This window comes from Grammomys surdaster, unplaced genomic scaffold (assembly GCF_004785775.1).
Source record: "Grammomys surdaster isolate TR1022 unplaced genomic scaffold, NIH_TR_1.0 220, whole genome shotgun sequence".
In the NCBI taxonomy this organism is placed as follows: Eukaryota; Metazoa; Chordata; class Mammalia; order Rodentia; family Muridae; genus Grammomys; species Grammomys surdaster.
The window spans coordinates 9,605,317-9,622,070 of NW_021604665.1; the positions used below are offsets into that span (position 1 = coordinate 9,605,317).

At 43.3% G+C, this 16,754-nt stretch overlaps 1 pseudogene; it reads left to right on the top strand.

The window, feature by feature from the left end:
• The first annotated feature begins 7,212 nt into the window (after positions 1 to 7,212).
• LOC114625640 lies at positions 7,213 to 7,507 on the top strand (annotated as a pseudogene).
• The last annotated feature ends 9,247 nt before the right edge of the window (positions 7,508 to 16,754 follow it).

The window sequence follows — 16,754 nt, forward strand, 5'->3', positions numbered from 1 at the left end:
TGATATCGGTGATTGCAGGTGCATAGTTGAGAAGAAAGGACATGGGAGGCTTCTATGACAATCGTTACCCTGACACCTCCTCAACCCCCAGGAAAAGTAGCACCCTAAATGGGAAGATATCAAAGAGAACTCTGTGCAGTAAGAATGCTGAAGTTAGCTCTCCACAATAGGTGGCTTCTGGCAGGGGTGCAGGATGGTAACAACTCCATTCTATTTAGGGCAGGCCACTGAGTTTGACCATGCTCCAGCGAGTATATGGATAACATGGACTGGGTTTGTTTATTTCTTCTTTGTTTTTAAATTTAAATTTAAAATTTTTTTCTGGGGGTGGGGCGGGCAGGAAGGACTGAGAAAGAAGTGTGACGGATGCATGATGTGAACTTCTCAAAGAATTAATAGAAATGTTATAGAAAAAAGAAAGTCCCAAACAATAACCAGGGCTCGTGAGTATCTTCACTGTCTGTCTCACCACTTTCTTGCACTGTATTCTGATCTGTATGTGTTGCTTTCAACAAAGGGTTGCTTTCAGTAAAGTTTCTTCTCTACTTTGCAATTGGTGTGAGGTTTGATTTTGTTTTTGGATAAAATACAAAGTCTAGAAATGCCTGGACACAGCAGTGACCCTGACCAAGAACCAGGGGCGCATATGCCCTGAGTAATTTGTGTAGTGTATCAGCCAGGCTTTTAAATAGTGCCACAAGCTGGGAACCAACTACTAAAAACATGAGCCTGTGGGAGACGGTCCAGATTCAAACCACAACACTCTCCCAAAGCCCATTTCATAACGCAGAATATGTTTAGTTCAACTTTAAGAGTCTCTGTATTCTTAAGACTCACTAGTGTTCAAAACTACAATATCTAAAGTCTCTGTGAGACTCCAGGCAAACTCCACGAGCCCATGTAAACACAGTAAGAAATTTAAATGCTTCCAATATGTAATGGCATAAAGGAAGAGCGGGAGAGTCATACAGAAAGATTGGATCACAGAAAAAGAAAAGCCAAGAAGAACAAGAAGTTAAAAAATGCAATTCTATTCAAGTCATCATCTTGCTTTGATGGGTTAGGGGATTCCCTTCAGTAGGCCTTTCCACCTTCAGCAGAAATGGGCTCTCCCAGTCTGGCTCCCTACAGAGCCTGCAGCTCTCTTGGTGGATATCCTACATTGCTGGTGTGTCCAGCATCCTGTGGTCTCTATTGCTGCTGAGGCTTCACCCTCAGCAGTTTCATACTCAGCCTGCTTGGGAACTCACTGCAGGGAGTCTAACCTGTTATACACCCTCTGGGCTCACAGGCTTTGTTCTAAACCCTTAGTGCAAGGCCTCAGTCCTAGAGTCAATGGACGTTCCCAGTTGGGTTTAGATATATGACTTGTATTAGGTGTAGCCAATGTGCTTATAAGGAAATATTAGAGGAGATTTAGCTCAAATCAGTAGACACTCTGGAAAGGGTAAAATGGAATTTTAAAGCAGTTCTAATTCACGTTTCCCTGATGGCTATGTATATTGAATCCATCTTCAAGCTTCTTTTGGCCATTTGTATTTCTTCCTTGAAGAATAGTGGGAGAGGGGCCTGAAGTTGATTAGCCTGTATACTGATTGGATGTTTTCATTTTTGGTGTTTAATTTTTACAGTTCTTTATATATCCCAGATGTTAGTTTCTTTTCTAAAGTGCCATTGGCAAAGATTTTTATTTTTTCCTACTTCATAGGCTACCTCTTCATTCTGATGACTGTTTCTTATGCTATGTGAAAGCCTTTTAATTTCATGTAATTCCATTTGTCAATTCTTGGGATTATTGCCTGTATCATTTGAGTCTTAGTCAGAAAATCCTTGTCTATGATATATCTTGAAATGTTTTTCCCCAGCAGTTTCAAAATTCCAGGCTTGACAGACACAATGGGATTTTATGCAACCTTAAAGAAAATGGCAGCATGTCATTTGCAGATAATTGGATGTTAGGGCATCTTGTTAAGTGAAATAAGCCAGATACTGAAAGGCATTGCGTCATGTCTTTCCTCACAGAGAACCTAAATTTCAAATGTATCTGCATATCTATACACATGTGAGATATCTCTATTTGTAAGTCATGAAACTAGAAGGGGGATTTTGAAAAGGGAGGAAAGGATCTTAAGGAGACAAGAAATAGAGATAACAAATCAGAAGGACCAACTGGGGGAAGAGAAGAGCTGTCTGGAGGAGGGGAAAGGAGAGGGTAAGGCTGTGGGAGAGGGAGGAAGGAGAAGGACAGATGTATGAATGGGCACAAGGAAGCCCATTAGTTTGTGTGCTAACCTAAAGTGTTAATCTTGACAATCAGTTGGCATTTGGGGATGGGTGAAGCCTTTTTGAACCTAGAATGAGCAGACCTTGTCAGCTGCAAGGAGTGACCAATATAGTACAGGGAAGATTTATGGGTAAAAGAAAAAAAATCTAGCCAGAGGCTGTCACATTTTTAAGAATTAAAGAAAATGGAAGACCCTGAAATATACAGGAAGTTATCTCTTAGGGGTTGTTTATATTTCTCACGTGCATATTGTAGAAGGATGTGGTGCCCCTGTGTCTACAAAGCATGCCAACTCCCACCCCTGCTCAATGCCTGGGAGGTGGGCCAATAGGCTAATACTTTGCAAAAAAATAGTACCCACTCTTTATCCTCAGCAACACTGTCCTGGCTTACTAGCATCAAACCTCATCTGTCCAATAATGCGTGCCTTACATCGCAATGAAAATGGCATGTTTTTATTTTTGCTATTCATCCCTTCAGTCCCCTACCTGTTCACTTAAGTTTTGAGTCAAGGTCTCTATCTCTACCTAGGCCAAGATGACTTCAAACTTGCAATCCTGCAATGTAAAGCACTTATTATGTGAGGGGTGAGTTTGATGCTAGTCTACAAAAGGCAGGGATTGTGCCTTACTTCTATGTCCCCAGTGGCTGTTTTATGTGACTTAACATTTATGTAGTAAAATTTTTGTTGACTAATTGGTTGACTGAGTGATTTTCCCATGTGTGTATTGGTCCTCTGTACATGTTTACTGTAGACAGTATCTCCATGTTTCATAAGAACCTCTAGCATATCTTCTCTTGATCATTATTTCCCAACTGGGAACCCTAGGTATTTTGGATCAATTAAGTCTATCTATCATAAAGGATCCTCTGTACTTTGTGGCATGGTTGTGAATGTCACTGGCTTCTACACACGAGGATCTGGCAGCACCTCACCCTCCTCAGTCAGACCAACCCACCTCATGTCCAGACATTACAATGTGTCTCTTGGATAGCAGAATCATCTCTGTTTGAGAACCACTCTTCTAGGAGGAGTGTAAGGACGAGTCTTGTGAACTGCTAGGTAGGATATGCATACACAACTTTAAAAATAATAACACAAGAATAAAGCTTTTAAAAAATCTATACTTGCTTTGTAGAGAGGACCTATACCTTTTCTTTCTTCCTTTTTGTGTCATTTATTTATTTATTTACACTCCAGATTTTATTCACCCCTCTCCCCCACCCTGGTCTACCCTCTGACTGTTCCACATCCCATACCTCCTCCTCATCCTCCTGTCTCCACAAGGATGTCCCCACCCCCCACCCTACCTGACCTCTAAACTCCCTGGGGCCTCCATTCTCTTGAGGGATAGGTGTATCTTCTCTGACTAAACCTAGACCCGGCAGTTCCCTGCCGAGTTGGGGGCCTCATATCAGCTGGTGTATGCTGCTTGGTTAGTGATCCAGTGTTTGAGAGATCTTGGGGGTCCAGGTTAATTGAGACTGCTGGTCTTCCTACAGGGTCACCCTCTTCCTCAGCTTCTTCCAGCCTTTCTCTAATTCAGCCACAGGGGTCAGCAGTTTCTGTCCTTTGATTGGGTGCAAATATCTGCATCTGACTCTTTCAGCTGCTTTTTGGGTCTTCCAGAGAGCGGTCACGATAGGTCCCTTTTCTTATATCCTGCAGTGGGGTAATGGCTCAGTAAGGTTAAGAAGCTTTGTTGTAGAATTTTCAGGTCGTTTTCCACTGCCCTCTGATACACAGTTGAACTTAATAAGCAGAGAGGCTCACTGAGAGAGACCGCTGGTTAATAGCTATGCGAGTTCCAATCAAGTGCTCAAGTCTAATAAACCCGAATTGCTAGGAGGCCCACAAAACAAGCCTTTTGAAACGTTTTGGAGAGCCACTGTAAATATGGAAATTGAGTACGGCCTTCCTGTGACATATAGAACCTAACGGTCAATTCACTTAACAAAGGAGAACTAAATTGCAGTCCTGAAACTTGAAAGTCAGCAGTAATTGGATAAAGAGCAAGAAGAGAAAGTCTCATAAACAGATGACTTAAAAATGGTCTCAGGTGACTATGTGTATGGGCAGGAAAAATTTAAATTATAAAGAAAGAAATAAGATGGATGTAAGCATGACTGAGCTGAATTTAATGGGCGATGTTTCCAGTTACTTAATCACATAATGCCACTACTTGGGACTCTATATTACTGAAGCAAATCATTTGTTGCCTCCAAAGGGAGTCATAATAATGCAAAATGTGCCATGAAATACCCAATTAAATTATTTTAACACGTTGGAGATTGTGGGACGGTGCGCTTCCCCTAATCATTCCTCAGGCTGACAGTCTGGAGGGTAGGATCTGTATTTAATATCTGGTTTGTATTGGAGTAGCGTGCGTGTGTGTGTGTGTGTGTGAGTGTGTGTGTGTGTGTGTGTGTGTGCACGTGCGCATGTTCCTGTTCCAGTCTAGCTATGAAAATATTTGAGTGCATCCCAGTGGGGAATGTGAGGGGTAAAAATAATCTGTAAGTAAGGCAGTGGCCTCCCTGAGCACTCCTGAGGGACACTGGCAACATAACTGGAAATTGGAAATGAGGTTCTCTAAGCTTGGTACCATGGCAGAAGCTTATTTCGATGATTGTGCCAGGGGCACGTATCTGGCTATCTGGTAAAATTGAGTTGTTTGCCACACATAAATCTTTCACTATCTTGTGTTGATTTGGGTGAGGGAGAAAGCAGAGGGTGTGTAAAACTTTCACTTGTAAACTGTTTCAATAAATGTAATATTTTACCAGCCTATTTTTTTTATAAAATATAACCGAGGATGTGAATGAATGATGAGTAGCCTAAATTTTCTGAGTATAAACTTATATGTATTCATTATAGAAAATATTTACAAAAGAAAACAAGGATCTGCAGTGTTACCACCAAGGAATAGTCACTGGCTGCGTTTCCTCTTCAAGTTATGGACATTTAAAAACTTTAGGAAGATTCTTATGAACACAGACACAGAAACAACATCCAATGTGTGGTACAGAGACGGTTTGCCTTATATGTTCAAGACCTGGCTTCTACCAAAGACTCTTGCATGTATCTGCATGTATCAGTGGGTGCTGCCTATCTAATACTGTGTCATGATTTGCTTTCTAAGCCACTGATCAGTCCTGTCTATATTGCATAGCACAACTTCATCGACATTTATGAAAAGGCTTGTTGGGAAGGGTAGAAGAGCATCGTTTTCTCTGAGAGAGAACAATAGCAGCTCGGGCCCATGATCCATACTCACATATGTGTGCGCTCATGCCCAGTGGGCTGCGGGAGTGTGGTGCTGAAGCAGGTGAATCCACGTGATTTCAAGGTTAACATGTTCTACGTATCGAGTTCCATGCCAGCCAGGGCTACATACTAGACCCTGTCTCAAACCAGCTACCTATTTAATTCCACCAGAATGGGATCCTAAGGAATCCAGGGAGCCAGCTGGCCCCTGCATTGTGCTGTTGTATTAAGTATGGAGAGACATCTTCTTCCTGGAACTTATGGCTTCCAGTTGGCCCCGTAGCTTTCTGCAAGGCTCACACTGCTCAAACATATGCAGCAAACTTGCTGTTATATGTCTTCATGTTTACTTGTTGGCTTATGTATTCACTTACTTGTTATTTTTCTTTTGATGAGTCAGAGTCTTGATGTATGCCAGAGCATGGGCTTGAACTTGCTACGTAAGTGCTTCTAAGTCCTCCTGTTTTCCTACCTCAGTTTTCTGGGTGCTGAGATTACAGGTGTATACCACTTGGTGTGTGTGTGTGTGTGTGTGTTGCATGCATGTGAGTATACAGGTATACATGCTCACGCACACACATGCAGAGACCAGATCGATGTTTTCCTCAATCACTTTTAGCTTTATTGCCCTAGATAGGATCTCTTGTTGACCTGGTAGCTTGCCTTTTCAGGCTGGACTGGCTGGTTAATGAGCTCTTAGGATCTGCTTGTCTCCATCTCCCAGTGCTGGGGAACCACATCTGGCCTTCTGTACAGATGTTGAGGATTTGAACTCAGGTTCTCTTGCTTTTACCCACAGAGCCATCTTCCTACCCCTCAGCTGACTTTTATTTGTACAGAGATGAACCATCACTATAGCAACATCCTGCTGTAAGAGTGCACATTTAATTACAGAGCATCCTTTATTCCAGATGCTGTCTGAGAGCTTTAAAGAACTATGCACTTAGTATTATCATTTGCTCCATTTTACAGATGAGAAAATGGAGGCACAGAGTAATGAAAGCATTTGACCATCTAGCTTGTGAGTGACTAGCCTAAGATGTGAACCCTAGCAGTCTGATTTCTGAATCTGAAATTCGAATTAACCCCTTGTTGGCAATGCCTTTTCTTTTTTCTTTTCTTTTTGCTTTGCTTTTTTTTTCTATTAAGATGTTTCAGTGAATATTTTCACTTGATTGTATCCTTAGGATAATTTCCATGTAGTTTTCATGTAGTAAACATTATTAAATAATACTAAGTGCCATTGCTGCTCTAAGCACTTTAGAAAAATTAATTCTCTTGATCCGAATGACAACCCTAAGACCAGGACCCGCTGTAAATTTCACCTTGTGTGTCAAGCACAGGGAGACTCAGTACAGTGAGTGGTGCAGCAGGGAGTCCAGGCTGGGTGCTTAGCTCCAAGGTCATTCCTTAGCTGTCAGCTTATATAGTCTCCCTCCCCACAAAGTAGGAAGAAACATCATGGACCATAATTCAGGAAGAGGCCTGCCAGACTGAACCAAAGAACGGGAATTCAATGCATGCGCCTGTCTCAGGGCACAATGTTCTAGCCATCTTTTGCTACATGCATCAAGCTACGTTTAAGACTGTATTGTGAACTCCTGTCCCAGTCACCATCAGCCGCAGTCGCAGCCGGACCTTGCTCCTCAACTTGGCAAAAATGCCTACAGAGACTGAGAGATGCATTGAATCCCTGATGGCTGTTTTCCAAAAGTACAGTGGGAAGGATGGAAACAGCTGCCAACTCTCCAAAACTGAGTTCCTTTCCTTCATGAACTTGGAGCTGGCCGCCTTCACGAAGAACCAGAGGGATCCGGCGTCCTTGACCGAATGATGTAGAAGCTGGACCTCAACTGTGATAGCAGCTAGATTTCCAAGAATTTCTCAACCTTATTAGTGGCTTAGCTATAGCCTGCCATGAGTCCTTCCTCCAGACTTCCCAGAAGCATATTTAACCCTTTCTATTCCCTTCCAGCCACGAAGTCATCATCACCCCCCATCCATCCCTGCATGGAGCCCACCACACCTACCACAACATGCAGCCCACGCCTGCTAGAGGAAATAAAGCAATGTTATTTTCTTAAATGTTAAAAAGACTATTGTATATTCATACATGCACAATATTACCCATAATATTAATTTAGTTGTTCAAAATAATATTTTATTCCTTAGAATTTCATACTATGTATTTTGATCACATTTAACCCCTGTCCCTCTCCCCCACTCTTCCCAGAGACATCCCCTCCCCTGTAACTTTAAACTTAATGTCATTAAGAAAAAAATGACTATGGAGTCTAATCCTCATCCATGTGGGGCTATCTTTTCACTGGAGCATGGTCACGCTCTTAAAGAAAACCCACTCTCTTTCCCACTCCCTTAGCTGGGAGTGGGACTCCTGAGCCCCTCCCCCTCCATGCTATAATGTTGATTGGCTTGATCTTCAGCAGGCAAAGGCTTCTGCCAAGTGAGTTCCTGGGTGCAGTGGGCTCCATATCCAGAACAATGCTTTTTGAACCATGTGTTTCTTTGGTTTTCCTCTGGCCTTTTCAGCCTTTTGTCCATCTCTTCCTGAGCCCCGCAGGGACAAGGTGTAATATAGATATCCCCTTTTATGGCTGAGTAATCCACAGACACTCACTCTCTGCACTTTGACCAGTTGTGAGTCTCTGTGTTAACCATCATCCACCGCACAAAGAAATTTCTCTGATGAGCCTGAGAGCCGCTCTACTCTATGGGTATAGAAATTATTCAAAATAATTTTCAAAACATAGAGAAATTGAAAACCTCAGATGATTCTTAAGAATCCTGTTTCTCTAGGCTTCTGATATTTTTTTTCTTCAAAGGATAAATATATACACATTAAAAATAAATTGCTATCCTTTTTTGTAATGAAAATGATTTTTGATGTTTTAAAAATAGCATTTATTGTTTTTATAGTTTGAAAAGATGTAATTAAACAGTCTGGGGTCAGAAACAGGTCACATTCAGTTTTTATTTTTTTCTGTCTCCCCACCCCCAGTGATGAATGTCTATTCCTTCTGCATGACTGACTTGAGGCTGCCTCTGGGCTTTAAGCCATAGAGACAATTAGCAAATGGTCTTCCTTTCTTTTCTCCCCAGTTTGGAGCATCCATATGTTGCAGCATGGCCAGTCCATTGTTCTTATGTTTCCTTCTGTGTTTCATCTGAAGTTTAGAGCTGGAATGAGTGGGATTCTCCAGGTCCCATAGGAACCTCCTTGGCCTAACGAGAAGTTTAGTTTCCAGGTCTTCTAAGAATGAAATAGATGTTGCATGTTAGTTTAGTTAGTGTTCCATTGCTGTGAAGAGACACCATGACCAAGGCAACTCTTATAAAAGAAAACATTTAACTGGGAGCTTGCTTACAGTTTTAGAGGTTTAGTCCACTCTCATCACGGTAGGGAGCATGGTGGCATACAGCAAGCATGTTGCTGGAGTAGTAGCTGAGAGCTACATCCTGACCTAAAGGTAGGAGAAGGAAGGGGAATGGGTCTAGGGGCTTTTGAAATCTCAAAGTCCACCCTCAGTGACACACTTCCTCTAATAAGGCTGCATCTTCTCCAACAAGCCATTCCTCCCAATCTTTCTCAAATAGTGCCACTCCCTGATGACTAAGCATTCAAGTACAGGAGCCGGTGGCAGCCATTCTTATTCAAGCCACCACACATTTCCAACAATTGAATCTCTGAGCCATGTTATACCCACCAACCTATGTAGCATTTTTATTGGGCACACAACAAGAATTGATGTGTTTGTGTGAGGTCTCTTTCCCATGGGGACATGTGAATACCTATAACCCAGCACTCAGTCCTGCTATGCTAAGAGTTCCTTAATTAAGTGTTAAAGAAATGAATCAGGAAGGTGATGAGGAGGGTCTAAACCAGGATGAAGTCACTCCTCTGGTTTGCAAAAGTGACACCCAATGGCTCCTATGTGGAAGGCTTATTCCCCAGATGAGTGTTGCAAGATGGTGAAGCATTTATGAAGTGAGACCTAGTGAGAGGTCTTTTGGTTACAGGGGTGTTTTTTCTTTTCTTCTTGGAGTTTGTTCTAGTCAGGAGGTAAAAGGCTTACTCTATCATGCAGACCCACCATGATGTGCAGCCATAGGACCAAAAGCAATATAACCAGAAAGTCACGGACTGAAATATCCCCAGTGTGAGCCCAAATGAACCTTTCTGATTTTTAAGCTTATACATAGCCTTGGTGTTTGTTATAGTAATGGTATACAATAGTGCTAATCCACCAGAGTTAATGCAGGCACTGGGATGAGCACGGGATCAGGGAATCTTAACAGAGAACTTTGCATGTGTGTGTGTGTGTGTGTGTGTGTGTGTGTGTGTGTGTATTAGTACAAGGAGGCTAATCGAAGACATCAGGTGTCTTGCTTTATCATTCTCCATTGAATCCCTTGACACATGATCTCTCACTTTTTGAGAACTGTCAGCAAACTCCATTGGTTCTTTCTCTGCCCCTATACACAGTATTTTCCATGGGTCCTGAAGATTTGAACTCAGGACCTCATACTTGTACATCCAGTGCTCTTCCCCAAATAAGCCTTCCCTCTATTCATTAGCAAGGAACTTTAAGAGAACTTGCACACTAACTAGTTGAGGTGGGAGTGAGAAGGTAGTAATAAATCCAGGGCTGGTGAAAGAAGGCTGTGCCTTGGTTAAACTCAGGCATTCCAAGGATCAAGGAACAGGATTCATTGGGTATTTACATGGTGACCTTCACTCCTAGTCTGGAATTAGCATTGATCTTGCCCATGGCCCCATCTTGGCTGGAACTAAGATTAAAAAGCAACAGTAACAAAATTTCTAAATCTTCACCCTTTATCAGGGACAGCGGGTTCTACTGGGGGAGAGGCAAGCAAGTCTCGAATCCAGGAAATCTGCAGCGCAGGGATGTTTCTCTACGATAAGGAGCTTCGCGTTGAAATTTAATCCTTCAAACCTCTACCTCCTCAAGACTGCATTAAATGGCTTCTATTAGCGTGACTGCACCAAGATACCCGGAGAGCAGGGGAATATTTGAAACCCCCACAAGGTGCAAGGCGTCGGAAGCCGAGCCTCTGCCGTGATTTAGGAGCCTCACTAAATTCCTAAGTGGAAATGGCTGACAGCCTCCGATGCTGAACTCTTTCATCTTCCTGATGGAATGCACCTTGGCTTGTGCAGTAAAATGAAAACTGGTGGGGAACAGCGCAGTAAAGTTCATGTTCTCTTAGTAGCAAGGTGAGGACCTGAGCGTAATTACATGTAGAAATGCTGCCCTGGGCCTCCTTACCCATAGTAGCTGGGAGAGAGGCCGCATCTAGTACAGAGTCTAAGGCAACCTACATAATCCGAAGGTTTCTCATTAGCATCTTGTGTTCAGCTGCAGTCTCAGGCTCTCGGCTAACACTGCAGCAGAAAGTGGTTGTTTCCGGAGCCTCACTTAAGTCGTTTAGCTGGAGAAACACCTCTCCTAATGGACTCCTGGTGTAATTAAGAAGCACAGGTCTCTGTGAGTTCACGGAGAGAGGAGCGACTTAAAAGGGTCTTTGGTTATTGTTTCTGCTGGTCTCCTTACCAAAGGCCTGCTTCTCTGCCACCCATCCCTAATAAAGGCCCAACCTCAGGGGACTGTTTCCCTCTCAGCTTCAGGAGGAATGTTCCAAAGTATTCTCCAGCAGTTAGAGGTGGAGAAGGAATGAGAAGAAGGAAGGAGCCTGGTCCAAAATTAAATGGGTGCATCCATTGTAGTTTGGAAGATGGAACAATGCTGCTAACCAAATAATGTCAGTGACCCTCACCTGTGTACCTGACTTAAGGAATCCTAGATGGTAATGCCATGGGCTGTGGGGGATTATTTTATGAATGCTCAAAGTACATCACTCTGCACAGACAGACACAGGAACAGCTTGGTCCAGCCACACAGGCACCCCTGCTGCTACAGCTTTCTCTCTACATGCTGACATCGCTCTCCTACCTGTACCAGCAGGATTCCAATGCAGTAGCTGGCTGAGGGCCCAAGATTTCTCTACCCAATTCCTGCCATAGGCAGTCAGCACATGCCCAGGACTTCTTCGTGCCCTTCCAGAAACTAGCCCTGCATGTCTCCTGAACTACCTCTCTTTCCTCAGGTAAGATGGACACCATGCAGTTATTTAACCAGGTTTCCCCTAGGTATTGAGAACTACATTTTACCCAGGAACAATGAAACCTGCATCCCGTGGGATGGCTCTTAGCATCATGGTCATGAGTTCCAGGTGACTCTTAATATTCTGCTGGAGATGAACTTCAAGACCACGAGGCACAGGGCAGATGCTGGCCTCAGGCTGGGCTGCGTGGGGACTAGTTTTGTCCTTTGGTTATTCCTCGACTTGACTTCCAGAAGTCTTTGCTTGCACACAGTTGGGTGTGTCTGCCTTTGCATGGTGCTAGTGTTATAGCTGGAGGCTGAATTTCAGATCCTAGATAGATCTGATTTGAGATTTGTGTCCTTTGGGTAGGAAAAAAAAAAGCGTGTCAGATGGTTTAGAGGAACCACAAAATCAATCTCTGGATGTGTTACTCGCTCTGAAATCATAATTTTATCTATAAAATCAGAATCAAGTCTACTGTTGGATGCATAAGTCGGGGTACACATGGAAGGCATTTGACGAGAAAGGGAGAGAACGGGAAAGCATTACTTTGCTTCATGTTTATCACCCAGCCATCTTGCAAATGTGGGCTGGCCACTCACTGTGACTCACCTGCGTGATTCAGTGAGCATCCTTGACCACTGCTGAAAAGCTCTTGTAAGAGCTTATCTTAGTGATGAAACCTGTGGGACTTACCTTTGTAAGCAAGGAACAACCTTGGCTTTGCCTAATAATTCTGTGAGCTCCTCTAAGACATCATTCCCTCCTGGAAGACACTGTCTTTGTCCTAGCACTGGGAACTCTAGCCCTGGAATATTGCCACATTTTTAGAAAAATAATCTTCTGGATCAGAGGTTCCTAAACTTCCAAAGCTTGAGTGTCACCTGGAGGGCTTATTAAGACAGATCGGAAGACATCAACCCTAGAGTTTCTGATTGAATGGGGGAGGTGGCATTGTCTTTATGCTAGCATTCTTCTCCTTACTGCCCCTTAGATCTTCCTAGAGAGCTTATAAATGCTATCTCAGGCCTCCCTGATCAGTCTCTGAATGAGACGAGGAGTCTCACTGGATATGAAATTCTCTGCTTTGAAAGGTAGACCAAGTGTGACTGAGTTCTCTACCAGAACTCCAACACCTGTTCCTTCCTACCTGTGTCACCTCTGTCTGCTGTCCCCCTGTCTCACCTATGCAGGACACAACACCCCTTCCTTTCTGTTACTCTTGGAGACTTGGGTTCTTCCCTGTCCCAGGCTTTGACCTGGTCACGTCCATCTGACACACTTCTGAACTCATTGACTGAGCCATCTCCTCAGCATGAAGGTAGTGGCAGCAGATTCCTCTATCTCTTCTTCTTCCTCTTCCTCTTCTTCCTTTTCCTCTTCTTCTTCCTCCTCTTCCTCACCCTCTTCTTCAGTTTTTTTTTTTTTTTTTTTTGAGACAGGGTTTCTCTATGTGTCCCTGGCTGTCCTGGAACTCACTCTAGGCCAGGCTGGCCTTGAACTCAGAGGCCTTGCCTGCCTCTGCCTCCTGAATGCTGAGATTAAAGGTATGCACCACCATGCTTGGCTTTTTCTAATTTTTTTTCTAAGTCTGCACATTTGATAATGACATGTTGTTGATAGAAAGTCTTTTTACCCTTTTTCTGAAGCCTGGATCAAAACTTATACTTTGTTTCTTTATATGATTACTAGTGGGTCATGTCTCCCGAAAGTGAAATCGCTTTCTTGAAGGTCTTGTCTTTCTTGTTCACTGATATCCCAAGCGCAGCTTAGGTGCATCTATCTATTTACTGACTGACTGAATCCTGTTCATTAGGCACTAATGGAATCTCTTTTGTTCTTCAACCATTACTGTAAGTTATAGGCAACGTCCTACAGACACGAGACTGTGTTCCGGAGCCCTTGGGATGAGCTTTGGCACAGTGCAAGCCGATCTGCTGTTAGCTCAGACTGAGTTGGCTTCTTGTTGTCTGCCTATGTAAGTTCAGGGCAGACAATGGTGGGAGCACTCGGGCAGATCAGCCGCAGCTGTGTCTGGCAGGAAGATACGACAGGTGATTAAGCAGCCCGTGCGTCCTTTCCTGGAAGAGGGGCGGAGCAGTGGAAGTGTCAGTAATCGATAATTGCCCATTTTATATGGAGACTTTATAGGCCAATCTCAATTAATTGTTTCTGAAAGAGTAGTAAAATTAGGCAAGGAGGCCATCAGAGATGATGGGTAGCAAGGGGCGGCAGCACAGACAGGCAATTAGCATCACAGAGGTCAGAGCGGTCTGGATGTGAAGGGCATCTTGCATCCAGGACCAGGCCATCAGCAGAAGCAGAGTCCTGTAGTGAGCTTCCCTGGCAAACAGGTTTGGCTCCAAGTGCAAGAAAAGGCAGAGAGGACTGCTTGAATGCTGGGAGGGGAGAGGAAGAGTGGAAAATGGTGGTCAGAAGCTAGCCGGCTCCCTTCCCGGCAGGGTTTCCTCCTTAGGCACAAAGATTTTGTTTTTGTTTTTTGTTTTTTGTTTTGCTATTGATACAACTCATAGCGCTTTTTGGCAGGTGCAGGATTTTAGTACACAGTGCACATTTCTATGTAGATTAAAAAAAAAAAAAAGAACAACACAAAGAATGATCCTTGAACACATCCAAAATGCTACAGGTCTCAGGAGCTTGCTGACAGGCTTCCGGGCCTAAAACATGTTATTTCAAACTCTTTTCAGTAACACGGCAGATAATAGTCACTGTGCGTCTTTTGTGCGGTGCTGTGAAGTCTAGTGAGCAGGAAACCATGGGGTACAGAGTGTGAGTTGATTTGTGAAGAAAACAATTGGGGAGCTAGCCAGGTAAAAACGGGAGAGAAAATAGACCTGATTACTGAGAACAGCACTCTAGGTTTATACAAACTGTTGTATCCTTCCTCTTTGCTTTGTGTCTGGAAATGTGAAGCCAAAAAAATCAAAAACCAAAACCGAAAACAAAACAAAACAAAACAAAAAACAACAAAAGAAACCAAAACCCAATAAACAAATTTTCTCAAAATCTTCATTAAAAATGTGAAGAGAGAAACAAGATTGGCTGCACCTGTTGACTTCTCCCTCTTCTCCCTCCTCCCCCTGTTGATGCTTGCAATGAATTAGAAGTTCCCAAAGAGAGATGCTGGAGGAGGGGAAGAGGCAAGGAGCCTACTTAATCAACTCTGTCTGATCAATCAGTGACAGGCTAGCCTCTTAAAAAACCCACTGGACTGCTTCTGGACACACAAATGTCAATATGTTGTCCAACATCTTTTGGCCCCGGGTGGGGAGACTTCTGAGAGGCTTAACAAACTGGAATCTCCCTGACCCAACTTCTTGGAGAGGGCACAGTTTGCACGCGCTGGTCAAATGGAATTACCAACAGTTGTGTGCAAACGTTCTGGAACAAGGAAGTTAGCTGGGTAGTCGTTTTTAGGTAGTTAGATGGGTCTTACCCCATGTCAACAACTACTAGTAGTTTTAAACAGAGCAGCAAGGCTGACAGCTGCTCTTACCACATTTCCCTTTATGATTTTACCTTCACTGAAAGGAAACTTGAGGATTCTGAGTTCTGTGGTCTGTTTTTTTTTTTATTGTAGACCTACTCTACCCTATATGGTGGCCACTAGCTAGTCAAGATTATTTACATCTGAATTAATATCTTAGAGCGAAAATGCTGAGTTTAAGATGAATTTAGACGTGAAGGTTTAGGTTAAAATCTAAAATGCTTATTAGAGGCTAGATAGTAAGTGCCCATGTGAACAGAGTCTATCACATTGACCACTTCAATTTCGGGATAGTCACATATGGTAACTGGACTGTGCTGTGTACGATTGGCACTTTCTGAAACCATGGCACACATTGGCCTGTTTATAGAGAGGGTCACTCATTCTGTGGGTTTGGGTAGGTAGATGTTTGGGGCACAGGAAAGACAGCATCCAGAAAGCTTTTTGTATTTTTCCCATTCCCAGTCATTTCTTAGTTTACTTGTACAGCTCCAGAATAAGCCTCTTGTCAGTACACTGACACCACTTGGAGTTGATTGGCTTCTCCACATGAGTTTAATATCTAACTTGAGTGACAAGGAATTCTTGTCACTTCTAGAGATGGTTAGTAGGCAACGAATCAAAAAGGGGAAAACATCACAAATAATTCCTTTCTTAAGGCATTGACTCACTGATGTTCTTAGCCCCAAGGCATTGAAGCAGTCTGCAGATAAAGCTTGCCCTCCTTGGCAAATAGCATGTTTAACAGATGGGGGGGGGGAGTGACTTGGGGGTACAAGGACATTTATCTTGGAATTCCTCCCAATGTAGTCTCATGATGGAGCTAGCAGGGATACAGCTGAGTGATGCGAACTCTGGATGTTTCACTTAAATGTATCTCATCCGGAGAGCAGATTCACAGCTGGCCTCTGAATGATGCAGGAGATATTGATTGAATGTTAGGAAAACAAGTATCTCTACTGGGTTTGAGAAAATACAGTGTGCCACCTGCTTAGTGGAAATCAATAATGCAGGAGAATTTACTGGCTGCCGTTCAAGTCTTAGTTCCCCTAATTGTTGGGTCTGGCAAAGTCACTAGTTTTTGAGGTCAGAGGTTAGCCAGTAAATACCACTCACTAGCTCCTTGGTAGACCTGAAAAGAGTTTTGAGTTGTTTTCTATGATAATGAAATGGAAAAAAAAAAGCAAAGAAGGCTGGCTACTGTGCAAGCTGGAGGCAGAAGAACGAAGAGCCGCTCCTAAGAGTTCAGAGTCCACTGTACGGAAGACAATTACAGAGCAGAGCTCCAAGCCAAGTTTCCCAAAGCAGGAATCTTCGCCCTGGCTTTCTTGTGCTGCGTGAGTTTCTTCTGTCTGGGCCTGGCTGGGGTTTGAGTTGATGACCCTGCTTGGGGGAAATTCAGGCATTGTGTCTAACTAGGACAATTTAAAAGCAAAAAGAGAGGAGAGACTCCATCAGGAGCCCAGGAGTGTGGCCAGAATTGTGGGTTGTACTTGTTTCACCTGGTCCGTCCTGCCACATGCATTAAGAATGAGTAAAAAGAATCT